The sequence below is a fragment of the Gorilla gorilla genome, chromosome 12, assembly GCF_029281585.2.
Source record: "Gorilla gorilla gorilla isolate KB3781 chromosome 12, NHGRI_mGorGor1-v2.1_pri, whole genome shotgun sequence".
In the NCBI taxonomy this organism is placed as follows: Eukaryota; Metazoa; Chordata; class Mammalia; order Primates; family Hominidae; genus Gorilla; species Gorilla gorilla.
The window spans coordinates 122,296,814-122,313,560 of NC_073236.2; the positions used below are offsets into that span (position 1 = coordinate 122,296,814).

The 16,747-nt window shown below is 45.9% G+C and overlaps 1 protein-coding gene across 2 annotated transcripts in view; it reads right to left on the reverse strand.

The window, feature by feature from the left end:
* VSNL1 (visinin like 1) overlaps nt 1-16,747 on the reverse strand; it is a 115,988-nt gene that overhangs the window by 35,722 nt on the left and 63,519 nt on the right. The window lies entirely within an intron of this gene.

Here is a 16,747-nt window from a genome sequence, read left to right on the forward strand (position 1 = left end):
GTATGATCTTTGCAATTTTTTTTGTACTATATTATACCCTCTTTTATTTCTGAGGCTTAGAATCAATTTGTAGCGTCACTCGATAAAAGACAATAGTGGGTGTGGAATTCTTTTTCTCAAAAGATAATATCATGAATAGCATAATGCTCACCTACCCACCCACTTTCTCAGGGGAAGAGAGATGACTGCATTCTACTGTGGCCCCTTAGTTTTAATTAGAGGCTTCGTCTGTGGGTGAGGAATCCTGGGCTGGAGGCAGCTCGAGTCCCCCATCCAGAAGTCTTCCACGTGGGAGGTGCACTGAAAGCACAGCAGATCTTCCCTGAGAATGAGGAGGCGGGGCCCCTCCACCTCCCATCTGGATACCCTCCAGGTTCCTGCTGGTATTTCTGCCTCTAGCCTGCCCTTCTCGCTTTGCCAATCCCTTGTCCAGACTGCTTCCAGAATGAACCACTTAGAAAATTCCATGAAGCCATCCTACCCATGCTACTTAAAACCCTTCACTGGTTTTTCATCACTTTCTGGAGTTGGATCCCCATGAGAGGGGCCTGGCTCACGTCTCCGGGGTTTCGCCCGTTCATACAGTGGTACCCTCTCTGCCTGACGGACACATTAGGCATGAGCAAAATGAACTTCTGTGTTTCCCAATGTGCCTTCCAGGATATGACCTGTAATTTCTTACCTCCATGCTTTCCCCATTGCAGGAAGGCCTCCCTCTCAAACGCTTTCTACCTCCTGGCATTTTCTTACAGATGCTCTAGCACTCAGTTCATATAGAAAGATTGAACTCCAAGCTAGGGCAAGTGCCCTTCCCCTATGCCCTCTCAAGACCCTGGGCATGACTCCACCACACGTTATTGTAATCACTTAGAATGGCCCTGTAACATTGCTGGGGGCCTTTTGAGAGGGGATTGCATTTGTTTTTTAAGACTGTAACAAATTATTTGAATCCCCGGTGTCTAGTACCATTCCTGATCACAGTATATGCCCAATAAATCTTTATTCAGTGAATGAATACGTTACCCTCATTCCTCAGGTGAGGAAATGCATAAGGAGGGAGGCAAATGATGGAGCACAAGGAGGGAGCCCTGGATGGGGAGTCAGGACCATGAGTTCTAATACTGTTTGTGACCTGGTTTCTCTACTTTCCTGCCTAGAAGCTGCCTTTTCTAAAAAGGCAAATAAGGGAAAATTGAACAAGTTGAGGTCCAATGCCCAAACTTTCCACCAAAGCACCCTTAAGAGTAGAAAATACCTGAGACCTCAGAAGGCTCGGGGGCTGCTGAGTCTGAAGTTTCACATTTGAGTTAATATTCATGTAAAATATGTGTTATGTGCCCTAAAATGTCTCCTTTTAAAAACTGAAATGTGTTTGCAAAACCCATCAGTTAGTTAACTTAAAAAAACCACCCCTCAATCTCCAAGAAAAATTAGGCTGCTGAGAAGATGGACCAAGATTGCCCGCTCTCTACCTATACCCAGGCCTCCACCATGTGGGTAACTTGGTTAAAGACAGATAAAAGAAGGAAGAATACTGATTCTGGATTCAGAGAAGACCAGATCCAATTTCAGTTGTGTTACTTATTAGCTGTATTACTTCAAATAAGCTGCATAACCTCTTTGGGCACTGGTGGTATCCTCTGTAAAACTGGGGAGATGGCAGCCTCTTGGACCTTGTGAGGAGCTTGTGAAGCATCCTGGGAGAGCCCCTGCCATGCGGCACACAGTGGTTATTCAGTATTGGCTCTCTTCCTTCGCCCCTGACTGTCAGATTCTCTTTGGAAGCTTCTCTTCCCAATCCCGACCCCACCACCGATTCACTGGATCATGAGAGAATGATTACAAGCAGCAGTAGGTCCAAAGTGCTGGGGGAATTTTCTGGTGACATATGGAAAAAACATATGCCTGGAGCCATTCCCTCCTCTGCCTTCCTTACCTAAGCCCAGTGGCCCAATTCACTGAAGTCCTCATGTCTAATTTCTTCATGTGTAAATGTGGATAATTAAGGCATCCTTGTAGAGCTTTAGTGAGGATTAAATCAGTTAATATGTGTAAAAATCTAGCAGAGTGCTTATCACATGTTAGGTGCTCAGTCTGTGGGAAATATTATTATTACTCTTACAATAATGGTTATTGAGGGCCCACATTCACAGAACCTGGGCAGAGGAGGCAGAACGATGCTCTCCCCTCAGAGATGTCTACATTCGAACCCCTGAAGTCTGTGAATATGTTACCTTACATGGCAAAAGGGACTTTGCAGATGTGATTAAGTTAATGACCTGCAAATGTGGAAATTATTTCTGGATTATCCAGATGAAACCAATGTAATCACAGAGTCCTTAAAAGAGTCAGAGAAGGGGACGTGACAGTGTAAGCAAAGCAGGCAGAGATTTGAAGATGCTACGCAGCAGAATTTAAAGATGGAGGAGGGGCCTCGAGCCTCCGAATGAGAACAGCTTTGAGGAGGTGAGAAAGGTAAGGGAATGGATTCTCTCCTAGAACCTCCAAAAGAAACCCAAGCCTAATGAAATCTGTTTCAGACTTCTGGCCCCCAAAACTGTAAGATAATACATTTGTGTTGTTTTAAGCCATCAGTTTGTAGTAACTTGTTACAGCAGCAGTAGGAAACTGATATACCAGGTGACTACATCCTTGAGCACAGACAGCAACATTGACCACCAAACTCCTCCTCCGCTTACCAGGTACCAGGACAAGAGCTGGTCCTCTCACACTTCCCTTATCCCCCTCCCCATATTCTTTCCCCAGGTACTGCTGCTTTCTGGGGTAAGAAAGGTGCTGCCATGCTTGAACTGTGCCACTGGAAACCACACCTATTCTTCCCTGCAGAAAGGTAGAGGAAAAAGTGTAAGGTGGGGTGTGTGTGTGTGTGTGTGTGCGTGCATGTGCATGTATGCAGGTGAAGGCATCTCAAAATTGGAAAAGTGCCACATGATGGGGGCAACAATTCAGCCCTGTTCAATTCCAGCATGCCCAGACTGACAAGCTGAAGATGAACGGCAGTTGCCATGGAGACAGCATCCCTTACTTCCACTTGCTGCCTCCTTAGTGTTGCTCCTCACTGTGTGATGCGGTCACCACCCAGCTCTCGGCAGCACCACACCCTGGCAGGGTCCCACCCTGGCTGGGGCACTTCTGCTGTTTCACCTCTTTCTAACTTAACTGAATGAACTCTACAAGCCAGGAAATAGGTTTGGGAACAAGGATGAGAGGCTTAAGGTACAGTGGACAGAGTACTGGTCTCAAGACCTCTTTTTTTTTTTTTTTTAAGACAGTCTTGCTCTGTTGCCAAGGCTAAAGTGCAGTGGCATGATCATGGCTCACTACAACCCCTGCTTCCCAGGTTCAAGGGATTCTCCTGCCTTAGCCTCCAAAGTAGCTGGGACTACAGACACGTGCCACCATGCCTGGCTAATTTTTGTATTTTTTAGTAAAGACAGGGTTTTTCCCAGTTGGCCAGGCTGATCTTGAACTCCTGACCTCAGGGGATCTGCCCACCTTGGGCTCTCAAAGTGCTCGATTACAGGTAGGAGCCACCTCGCCTGGGACCTCTCAAGCTCTCCTGCTGAAGGTCTTTCCCTCCCCTAAGCTCCAGGTTCCTCTTCTGTCTGATGGACAGGAAGTTGGCCAGAATGACCTGTAAGAGCCTCTCCCACAGCTATGAGATTAAGTTCATGGGGAGATCATAAATTTAGACTAAGGAACAGGGGTGAGCTCAAAAATGGTCAGGTTGATGGCTGTTTCTCAGTGACAACCAGATTTTTCACTGTACGGCCAACCCCCCAAGGGACGACTGGGTGTCAAAGGAGGCCATTCTCTGTGTTACACTCCCCATCTTTCTCAGAATAGTGTCCATTCTGAAATGAGTAAAGGGAGAATGGATGACCAGCTCACCCCCTGAGGCCTGTTCATCAGGACTCACTGCTGTTGAGCTTTGAGGGCCTTTCTTCCTTTACCATTCTTCTGGGGCTGTATAGCTCTGAAATTCTGCCACTGGGCAGGAGGGACTCTGGGGTCCAGATGGCATAAAGCCGAGGGAAATCCTCAAACCAACCTTATTCACCAGTTAACTTTTCAAGAATACTCAGCTAGCCCCTGACCTACAGGAAGTGGAGACATACACACAAGTAACTGCAATCCAGGGTGACACTGAGCTCACTGTGTGTGGCCAAGCTTGGCTGTTTAGGAAGCAAATTCATTTCCCTCCATCAGCTCACACCACCTACCACTGTGCCATCCATCAGTGTTTGGAGAAGTACACTCTATTCTGCCTCTTCTTTGTAGGACTTGTCACAGTGCTGCAGAGAAGTGTCGCTGGATCAAGGCTACACTATGCCATTTCATAACCCTTCATGATAAAGAAAGTCACCGATTGGAGCTCATCAATTAGATATGAGAGCCCGACAGGAGCCACAGAGCTGGCTGTGGGGCCACCCAGAGTCAAGAAGCCACATGGAACCTGCTGGGCTTCACTCTTGTGATGATGTTCACAGTATGTGAGTGCCTTGTTCCTGTCACCACAGCCTCCCAAGGGAGAATGTCACAGGCCAAGGGAACAGCTTGAGTACAAGGCTGGAGGTGCAATGTTGCAGAATGTCTGGGGACTGTGAGCCACCCATGTGAGCTAGTGCACAGACTACAGCAGTGAGGAAGGAAAGTTAGTGGGCCCTTTGGCAGACAGTCTTAGTCACCTTTCTACTCCACCTTCCCAGTTTTTCCTTTCTGTAACAACTGTGCTTTTGTTCAAGTCCCAAGCCCTGCAGGGGAGGATGTATTCCCTTGCCTTTTCCAGGAAATAGATGATAATTGGACTAAAATGAATCATGATGATCTTGTTTCTTGCTTTTCATTATTATTTCCTGTCCAAGTGGTATAGTTTAGGCCAAAGAGACAGATGAGTCAGTCTTCTGAAGGTGGGTGGGTAGAAGGCACTTTTTGGAAATCTTTTGATTTTCTGATTAAAAAGGACTGATGCAGCTGGAACCTTTTCCCTATCTCTGGCAGACTTGAATGGTAATGTGAAGCCTGGAACTGCAGCAATCATCTTGTATTCATGAGGGAGAGACCAAGAGAATCTCAGAGATGTTCAGAAGTCATGATCCAACGCTAAACAAATGTCCAGCTCCAAACTTCTTTGTATGTGACAAAAATAAACTCCTGTCTGTTTAAACCACTGTTTGCTGGATTCAGTTAATTGTAGCCAAATATCTGAGGCAGGCCCAGTGCAAGGAAATGGAATTTTTACCTTTTCCAGAAGCAAAGGGAGTTAGAGGAGGTTTCTTTTGTTATTCTTTAGAATTTAGTTTTACATGAATAGTGATGGGAGCTGCCCTGATTTGATCACTCTACAACATATGCATATACAGCTCAAAACATCAAATTACACCTCATGAATACAATTACCATGTGTCAGCAAAATATTTTTTAAAAATGATACTCCATACGTGTTGTGAAAACTTTAAGTGACAAAAAAATAAATAAAATAAGGCATGAGGGGCCCCCTCACTCTCACCAATCCCACTTCCTGGAAGTAAACGCTATGAAGAGAGAGGGGGCAGGGAGCTATGTGTGTATATTTTACAAAAATCAGATTATTCTGCACATCTTTCTATTAATATATAGGGTTTTGCAATTGGCTTTTCTTATTTAATGACATGTCATGGATACAGGAGGTTTTTGAGGAAAGGTAGGATATCATGGGAGCTGTAGTTAAGAAAGGTGAAGACATTTATTCAGTAGTCTAGAAACTGGCCCAAAACTGTATTACATAAAACTTCCGCTCTCTCTGGAAAGAAGCGGAGGGAAACAGAAGTATTGGTAACTTCCTAAGTGCAGGCATATGCTAGGCATTTTAATTTAATTCAAACTCCTCTGTGAGATTATTCTCCTCTTACAAATGAGGAAACAGAGGCTCACTGAAAATTGGAACCCAGCTCTATCTGACCCAAAGCTTCTGGTCTCTCTGTTTCATCAATGAGTGGTTTTGCATTTTTCCACGGGGCAGCCACCATAACTGCCCATGTTTTCCTACTGCTAAATGCAAATATTTGAATTGCCTTAGGAAAGGCATAATGCAGAGTGATTGCTTAGAGAGTCTCTTCCTGGTGGGCCCTGCTAAGAAGACAAAATGCCCTGGATCTGACCCTGAGGAGATAAATGCCCTCCTTGGGGTTGGCCACAGCTAAGTGAGTGAGGCAGGGACAAATTGGAATGGGTTTGGAGGAAAACGGGGACAGGACAAGAAAACCAAAGGAAGTGCCATGTGGAGCCCAATGGGCTGGCTTCCCTGTGACTGCTAAGCAAAGGCGGAGTCGGCTCCAAAGTGCTTGGGAAAATGACAACTGGCAAAACTCATACTGAGGGGTAATGATGCTGTCAGATGCACTGCCTGGTGCTAAGGGCTTGGAAGTTCTGCCAACAGGATTCATTATGAATGTGTAATTTGCTGAACATTGTTAAGCCAATGTTTCCCCCAACTGGGGATGACAGGCAAGTGTGCCTTCAGTGCCCCCTCCTAAGAGCTGCCAGGTCTACGTTGCCACGCAAGCAACAGTGGTAAGAGGGGCCCCCGAGTCTTACAGTGCCCTCAGCTATACCTCAGAGGGCCTCGCCCACACTGAAGGACTTCCTGGTGTGATGCCCTCCCCACTAGGGCCCTTCTCCTGGAATTCTATCCCAGTTCAGAGCCCCACTCAAATCTGATCTCTTCCAGAAAGCCTTTTCCGACCAGCCACCTCCCCATGCGTGTTTCCAGCCCTCAGCTCATTTCCCCAACCTTCCTGGACTTCCCTTTCAAAGGGAGCTGAGCACAATTTGCCTAATACAGCGAACTGTCTATCTCTCTCCTCTTGACTTGGGGGCTCTTCTGGAGCAAGATCTGTCTGACTGCTTTCTAATTATTGATCTCCCTACATGCAACCATTTAAATGGCAGAAGCTATTTACATTTCTATGGGATGAATAGATGAACAACTGTGTCATTTGCTTATGGACAACAGGATGAAACATGGAAAGATGGGTGAATGAGGTCTGGACCAGTGGGTCTGTGCAGCACAGGGAACAGCTGAGCATTCCCCTGTGTATGGCCCCACCCCCCACTCCAGGAAGAAATCTGGGCGTAATGATGAGTGAAGAGTGCTCAGCACAAAGAAGACACTGGACTGACTGTCCCAACGAGAGTCCTTAGAGATTATTTAGCTCTGACATCTTTTGTGATGAGGAAACAGGCCCAGAGAAGGGAAACATCTGTTATGAGGATGCATCACAGGGGCCAGTGGTGGGGCTAGAACTGAGGTCCAGCCCAGGGCTAACTTCTGTTTGCTGTCCTGTGGCCATAATTTGAATTTGGCCATGACCGTCTCAGGGGTGTAGGTACATGTATAATTCATCAAATGTTTTCCAGGAATTTCACTGTACTTTTTCCAAGTAACTTAAAAAATTGCTTTCAACAATTCGTGTTTCCTATCTCAATTAGTATTTTCCATGCACTTGCTAAATAAACCCTTGCTGAAGATTTGAGAAATCACTCCTGCCGATGGTACCTTCACACAGCCACAGCCCTTCTTGTTCCACTGAAATTGGCCTTTCTGGCTATTGGGTGATGGTGATGAATTGTGGGGCAAGATGCTGCAGTATGAAGTCTGAGCTCCAAAAAAAAGAGAGGGGAAGATGGGAACAGTGATGGGGTGGATTTGGGAGTGAGGACAAAGAAGGATGAGGATGGCCTAGGGAGTTAAGGGAATGAAGAGGAGATGGGGTGAGGAGGAGCTGAGGAGAGGAAAGTTGCCTCACTGCACTGCACCGCACTGCACTGGAAGCACCTTGCCCCAAGGTTGGGTATCTTATTCATCTCTGTGTCCCTAGAACTGGGGACTGAGCCCTGGGCCTGACTCAGAGAAGGGCTTTGGAAACTCTTCCTTGAGTGAGTAAATGCACTGTAGAATGGGCACATCCACCGTCTGGGAAATGAAGGAATTGCTGTCACTCAGAGCTGCCTGTCCCCTTCCAGCAACATGTTAAAGCCCAGAGGCAAGCTGGGATGCATTTCAGAGTCATCTTGGAGCTTTTTCAAAGTATAGATGTTGGTCTCACCTCCTTTACACTGAATCAGAAGAGGGAGGGATGGGCCCCATCAGGTGAATCAAAAATGCATACTCCTGTGGTTGAGGACCATTCTGTCACAGTCTTCCTCCTTCCCTGGCCTCTTCTGTAGATGACCTTGCATTGACTGCAGGTTCATCTCTTTGTCATACCTGGGATCATCCATTTAGTAAGGTTTGATGGAACTGAATGTCTATGTGGATTTTCCTAACCATAAGAACCATTACCCAGCGTCCCACAGTCAGCCCCAACCTCAGCCTCTGATGGAGAACTGATGGATGTACATGGAGGCGGAAGGGGCCTTTACACTGTGGAGCACTTAGGGAGGGGGGCTCCCTGCTCAGCAGCTTTACTGGCCAGTCCCTGAGACAAGCCACAGAAATCACATGGCTATCAGGCAGCCTCTGGGGCCACCTCTGCTTCCCTTCTTGGGGTTGAGAGGCTTCAGCCTCCAAAGAGGACCACGCTGCAAAGAGATTATTTTCCTGAAGGGGGTCAAAATCAAGGAAAGCCAGAACTTCAAAACACATCTACCCCTCTCCTCATTCTCACGGTATGCATAGGCACGTGCGTGTGTGTGAGTGAGAGCACACACACACACAGAGTGCATGAAGAACATGGTTTGTCAAAGTCCTCTCCCTGACAAATGACAAAGTCTTGTCTTGCATTGCCCGCCTCTGTGTGTATCATATATTCTGATATTAATTTGAGAATATAAAGAAAGTCCCCTGAACAGGCCCTAAAATCTCATCACTATTACTTTGGTTTTCCTGATAAACTATAAATCCCTTAGCAGGATGTACACATTAAATATAATCAGTCACTGATACGTTAATATCAATAAATTGATGAGAGACATTTGGGGGAGCAGGTTTGGGTGAGGGCAGGACAAGAGTATAGCAGTGGGGCATGGGGATCACAGAGCAGAGAGCAAAGCACGGAGTAGTGGAAGTGGGGGTGCTGGAGACGGAGCTGGCTCCTTTCGCACCTTGAGCCACCACTGTCCTCTTCAGAAAGTTCTGGAGTTGGCCCAGTCCGGGGAGTTTGGGAAAATCCTCCAAACCTCCTCTTAGTCTACTCTTCGACCAAGTTCAAGGCCCCCTTCCTGGATGGAGCCTATCCCCACAGCAGTCATATGTGAGTGCACTACCCCACATTTAGTGATGTGGCATGATCATCCTTCATCTTATCTCTATTCAAGCTTTGTCTTTCAGCATAATCACTGACACCCTCACCACAGAGCTGGGTGTAAGGCATTGCTATCTCCATCATTCAGATGAAGTAACTGAGGCTCAAATGGTTTATGTCATTTGTTACACAGCAAGAGTCAGAGCTGGGAAATGTGAAGTTAGAACCTACGCACAGCTTAGCCATTCACTAGTTGTGTGTCCTTAGACATGTTACTTCCTCTCCTTGTGCCTCGATTGCCTCATCTATAAAATGGGGATAATAATGGTATCTAGGGCAGAAGGCTGTTGTATTAATTAAATAGATAACACAGAGAACATGTATAGCATAGTACCCAGGTACACAGTGAATGCTACATAAGCATTTGCTGTAATTATTGTTCTTGTTTTTGTTCAATACTGTTTCCAAGGGATCCTATCTCCTTCTCTGTTTCTCTCATAGCATCTATTTAACACATAGTAGGGTCTCAATAAACATTAGCTCCCTTCTTTTTCCCTTTCCTTTATTTTTCTGAAAACTACCACCAGGATCAGAAAATGCCACAACTGCTTGATCTATCAAGCAAAGATTTTCTTCTTCCTTGGGAAAAGGAGCCAACCCTGGCACTACTGGATCAAAGCATGCAGAGTTCAGGGCCTTGAACTGTGGCCCTTGCCTGGCTAGAGTTCAGAGGAAGGTTCCCTGGAGATGGAGAGCCAAGCCCCTGTCATCTGGATGCTTCCAGTCCCATGTCACTGACACATTGCAATCCGCATCATGTTCTCTGTCCTCAACAGGGCTGTTCTGATAAAAGGCTGACTAATGGGCAGGAAGGGGAATGTCTTGCCAGTGTGCTTGTTTCCATTAGATTATGGATGTATTTTTAGACTGGCTGAGAAATATCTAGGATCTTGCCTTGCAAGATGATTTTGCGGACTAGGACTGGGAAGAAATAAATCTTAGTAAGAAAAAAAAAAAGATTGCAAATGCTTCCTGCTGCTGGGAGTTCCTTCTTTTCATCACCACCTGGTTCACTATATTCAGATATGGCTTGAGTGTTATTTCTTCTGAGAGGCCTTCCTGGAGCCTCTTCCAGCACCACCCATTTTTCACAACCTCTTGGGCCACATTTGTCTCACTGTATTATTATTGCCAGTCCACTTGATGGACTCCCTCATTGATTGAGCTCTTTGAGGGCAGGAGTCATGGCCGTTGGTTCATTCCAGAATCCTAATTTGAGGCTTTTATAGAGTAGATGCTCAATAATGTTCAACAAATACATGGATGGATGAAGTACAAAGACCAAACAGTCATTCTGTATCAGTAAATCTGACTATGAGTGTGACTGCAGGCCCAAGCCCCTGTGTTTCAGCATCTCCCACGCTAGGTGTTTGTCCCTTACCCCATGTGCCACTGCCTGATGCCCCTGCTGGCCTGCTCATTATGTGATATTCAAGTAATGCAATTAAATAAAGACCTCTGTTGCCAGACTGACACACAGAAAGAAACAAAAGTATAGTTACAGTCAACCAGTCCAGTGGCACAGCCTGCCGGGCTCCATGTGGGGATAAAGGCTGGGGAGTGGGTGCAGGAAAAGGGTAGAGATCATGGCAGTGGGGGGTTGTGTAAGCTATCAACTTATGGATAACAGTTTCTCTTGTTTTCAAAATGAACCCCATCACCTACAGCATATGAAGTGATCAATTGGTGGGACCTTTATGGTCACGGTATAATGCTCTCTATTTGGATGAAGTTTCTCTCAGTCCTCAGTGCCTCAGACAGAGCAAAGCCCTGGGGAAGCTGTCAGGTCCAGCCCAGGCAGCAGAACAGGGTATTTTAGCACCAACCACTCTTGATAATGCAGAAGCATACAGAGTGAGTCTGTTCCTGCTTGTTAGGGCCTCAAATCCCATCTGCAAGGAAGAAAGCTGACATAGCTGCACATCTTGCACTTGACCTTCAGAAGAGAGGCTGATGACAGAAAGAAGCCCTCCAAAAATGTACCCACTGAGCAGAGACTGCTAGCTATCCCCATTATCTAGTCTTCTGTTCTTCCATAGTAACTGATTTTTAACTGAACATGTGGCCAACCAAAATGAAGGCTACTTTTCCAGTGTCCTCTGCGGCTAGCTGTTGCCGTGAGATTAGGTCTTGGACATAGGCTGAAGTGATGTACAGTGTTTCTGGGTCTTGACCCTGAGGGGAAGGACATGCTCCCCTACTCCTCTATCTTCTCCTTCCTACCAGCTTATGTGACACTGTGGTGAGCCAGGTAAGGTCATGAATCACAGCAACACCCTAGGAAGGAGCACGAAAAGAGAAAGAGACCGAGGCCTTGAGGACTCACAGAGCACAGCTACCAAACCGGCTTGGACTTTCCCCATGAGAAAATTAATCTTCAGTCATGTCGACACCATGTGAGTCTCTGTCACAGTTGAACTTAGATCCTAACTAAGGCACTCACATCAATGAACTGAATATATATATGTGCATGTGTGTATGTATGTATGTAGAAAATCAGACACACACGCACACACACACAGTCATCAGGTTCTTTATATCTCCTCCATTGCAAGTTATGAATTTAATAGAATTTTAGTCCTTTAAGGGAGTCATTCATCCCTTCGAATGATAAACACATATTAACATACATCCCTAACACAAAATAATGGGACATCTATAACAGCTTGGAAATCGTAAAACTAAATGGTGAGATTGATTCTTGGGGAAATGGTCATTCCTGCCTGATATGTATTATTATTATTCTCTGTCAACCAGAATCCCCATTTTCCCAGCGTTTTCGTCATCAGTCTCGCCATGAAGACTTTTGTATTGAGATAGGTGCTCCAGGTGTCTAATGCTACCCACTTCCAAATATCACCACCATTCCCTTATCCTGAAAGCTGAACAGACCAACAGCCACAACTCTGTTCACCCCCAGGATATCCCTTGACTCTTCCTGGTTGGTCTGGTCTTATGTAATCTTTCCCAAAGCCAGCTAGAGCTTCATCCAGCGGGTTACCCTGGCAACCCAGCTGTGTCATCTTGAAAGATGTCTCCGGGCACCAGCTTTGAAGTCTGCAAGAGATTTGACTGGGGCTGAGCTGTGAAGCCACGACATATTAGCTTTAACACGATGTCATCATTTATCGTGCTCCTGGTAGACATGTCACATTTTTTAAAAGAACATGGATAAAAATAAGTACTACCTTGACTATGCAGTGAGATTTACTTAGAAAGCAGACACAGCTATCTATTTTCAGAGACCAACTTTGTCTTTTATGGTTTTCCTTGCATTTCTTCTAAAAGAAAATCATTTCAGTGTTCACATTTTTCTCTGAATATCTCGTTACAAACTCCAACATAAGCAGCCTAATTTCAAGTCATCAGATAGCCTTTTCATACTGGGCATGTCAAGTTTTACAGTTTATCTTTTCATTTCCTCTTTGGGAAAATAGTATTTAAGGAAGTTCATTGACAACTCTCTTTTGCTGGTAAGTACCTCCCGTAGTCATAAGAAAATTAGCTAGCTACTTGACTCTCAGAATGGGGGATGTTATGTTATTCTGTTATGTTATGTTGCATATTACTTATTTAAACATTCTGTATTGAAAAGGTTCATTGAGAATCTCTGTAGCTCATTATTCTGGATAACACACTTTAAATGTTTCATTTCTTTCACTTATTCTTTCAACTGAGTTTCAGTTAAGCTATGAAACAGAGTCCTTTATTCATTTGTTAATTTATTATTTCATCCAACTAATTTTTGTTATTGATTGCTGGGGATACAGAGATGACTAAGACACAGTCCCTGACCTTGTGGGTAGCTGGACAAAAAAATAGCCACAATGTCAAGGGACCTGTGCTATAGGGACAGGCATGTCTAGCAGAGATTGAGTGACAGCTGCACGTGATTTCTAGAATCTTGCTGTTGGAAGGGAACTTAAGAAGTGACATGGTTCAACTCCCTCTCTTTACAAAGGAAGACACTGAGGTCACACCTGCCTCTCCTACTCACCGACCACTCTTCTCACTCATATTGAACTTCATTCTGTCCCTTGAACAGGGTGTTCACTCCAATCTCTGCCTTTGTACCAAATTTTATTCATTTTTGTATCTCCAGATCAAAGCAGGAGGTGGAGACAAAAAAAATGTTTCATTTCGCCTCACAAATATTCTTTGAAGGTAGTAGAGCAGGGATTACTAGCCCTCTTTAATAAATTGATACTCTATAACCCAGACAGGTTTGTAACTGGCCCAGATCAACTCGCTAGCAACAGTCCTCACCATGCTCAGGGCCTCCTGGCTCAGTCCCATTCTCCTTCATATTAAGTAGGATGCTTTCTCTTGCAAGGAACATAAGACCCCACTAAGACAGGCCTTGACACAAAGGGTTAATTATCCCACACAGCATGTGGCCCAGGTCCTGTTTCAGGACTAATTCTGCAGCTCAGGGATGTTCCCAGTCCCTTTCTACTCTGCCACGTTCAGCTTGGAAGCCTTATCTCCCCTCACCATTGAAAGTTAGCTGTGGCAACTCCAGGCATCACACACAGACAAGATAAAATCCAGCAGGCTTGTCCGGATGAAAGAAAAACCTTTTCCAGAATCCTTCCCACCCCAGAAGACCTTTTCTCAGATCCCTTTTGACCAGGATTGGGTAACTTACATATGTCTTTCATGCAAAGTAGACCAGTAAAGCATGTAACTGGATTTTTAGCCTCTATTTTGAGAGGTAGGCCACTGCTAGAGAGAAAGGGATAGTGACCATCTGGTAGGTAACCAACAGTGTCTGGTGTCTCATTTAATCAAGCCCCCTCTCTCTGGCTCCTCAGTGCCAGGCATGAGGACCTGTGATACCAGCTTATGGTCATGAAGTCTGCTAGAGAGGGAAGTTGTAATTCCTCATGGTGGGCTTCTCCAACCTCACAGTCATAGCCCACCTTGGTTTTCTTCTGACCCAACTCCAGTGCTGTCAACAAGGAGCCTAAGCTAGAAGTGTAGGCACTGTCAGACCCTCAGCCTCCTGGCCCTCACCACTGCTCTGGGAAGCAGGTGAAGCAAGTCATCATCCCATTTGTCTGATGAGAAAACTCGGACTTGGAGGATGAAGGACTTGCCTACAGCCAAACAGCTGGACAGTGCAGAGCCAGGACTTGGACTCATTTCTGTCTGACTCCAGCCCCCGACTCTTCACTTCTCTGCACTTCATCCTAGGAGCCACTTGGAACCATATCAGACATTTATGTCAATGTTTTAAATCTGAAGACTATAGGAAAGGAAAGCACACAAACCACTCTTATTAGTGGGGATGAGGATCACCTGAGATTTCCATCAAGGCTCTCTCTACCAGGTAAAGAGCATTGGCAATGGAGTTCAACTGCTGGGTTTCAATGCTGTGTGACCTTGGGATAGTTACTTAACTACTTTGTGCCTTAGTTTCCTCATTTGTAAAATGGGGCAAATAATAATAGCACCAACCTCAAATACCCTTATGAGGATGAAATGAGTTAATATATGCAGAGTGCTTGGAACAATGCCTGACGCACACTGAGCATTCAACGAATGTTGGCTAGTATTCTCTATTATTCATCTATGCATCTAGTCATCCTTTGATTTACTTTAGAAAGGACATAAAGTATCTGGTTTTCTATGGTGTTTTATGTGGTAAAGCCAACCAGACTCCCTGCCTGCATTCCCAGGGTGTGGCAGCCTGCCTGGAGCCAACAGTAAATTTGATGGCTGCACGGGGATAACAGACACCTTTCCTGCCACCTACACTCCAATATTTCCAAGTTTCAGGATGCTTGGTGTCAAATGTGATCCTGTCCCTCTGGGTCAGCCCTGAGAGGGGGCTCTGCACATGCCCCTAACACTCTGCCTGGGTTGTTTTGTTGAGGGAAAATTGTATTCTCTGAGAGCCTTTCTCTTGCGTCAGTGTAATACCTTCAAGGCTGTTACCAGCTGCTGCGGAGGGGCTCAAGGAGCAGAAGGTTTCCTTCTCTGCTGGCTTACCCCCCGAGTCGCTGGGAGGATTCCCTGGTGCCTGCACCAGGGACAGCCTTTTCTCTTCCTCCTTCAACTTTTTTTCACATAGAAGCAGTGGTGACTGGGTCAGCCTTGTAGGGGTTCTGGGGAAGGCTGGTTCACATGGATTGGAGGCCAAGACAGTTTCCATACCACCAAGGGGATATAGTCCCCTGGAGCAGATCCTAACTTGATGCTGTGCAGAGAAGGATCTTTGCTGCATAATCAGACAGCAGTGCCAGCTTCCTCAACCCCATACTCTATCCCCAGTCATAATAAGAGTGACCTTTACCATTTATTGAGCAGTTGAATAGCAGACACTTGTAAAGTAGATATGAAGAGCCATTGGGCAGCTGCAGAATCTAAAATGAGAGAAGTGAAGGCCATTGCCCTAAAACTCACAGCTCCCAAGGGGCAGAACCTGGATTCAAACCCTGTAAGAACCCTGTGTCTTACTCCAGGGCTGGTCTCTCCACAGAGCAGCTGCCTTTTCAGCTATTACTTAACATGTATTCTAAGCTGTTGTCTCTGCCTCGGATAGAGAGAACCAAGCCCAAAATGATAGTATGTATAGCTTCACCACACATCTTTGTGCCATTTAGTAATAAAAAATATACACAGGAGAAAAAAAGAAACCACCCAAATGAACAAACATAGGACAACAACCATCTTGCACTGGTCCCTAAAAACATTCTGAGCCACACTGATAAAACAACCCATTTGTCTTTGCTTTCAGACCAAAATGTTTTGAGTATGCTTCTTTATTTCAGATTGAAGGTATTTCACCTACTATATTGGGGATCTGACCCAGGGGCCACCTGTAGCAGCCAGGCCCAGCTGGTTCTCACGGGAACACCGTGTTACTGTTTTTACCCGGAAAGTTGGTCAATCCACTTTTTACTCAGCAAGTCATCACCAGCTTCTCTCTGTGGGAAGTGGCAGAAACAAAGGCCAAGGAAGGGCCTCCTCCCTAAGCAAGTGGAGGGCTCAGGGCAGGCAGCTCTGGCTGGGATCTGTACTGCCAGCTCTGGCTGGGATGACACCACAAGACTAGGCTGGTGGGCTGGGGTCGGCCTCTGCCCATAGGGGCTGACTAAGCAGACAGACCACATGAGGGGAAATCCCAACATGCTCCTGAGCAGGGAGGGGCCTGGCATTCCAGGATCAAGGCCCTGCCCACCGCCTGCTCCTCTGCTCCCCAGCTCATCACCTGCTCAGTGCAAGGAGTGTTTTTACCCTCCCTGTTTGTCTAAGTCCTTTCTGGATGTCAGCTTCAGCTCCTGCACCACACCCTCTGCCCTGCTGGACGCCCCCAACCTGCTCTCTCCCTTCCTGTTCTTTGAGCTCCCAAGGCCGCAGCTCACCTACACCCACACTTAGCTCTTGGGCTGTTGCTGCAGTTGCCAGTTTTGAAGGCTTTATCTTCCCAGATGGCC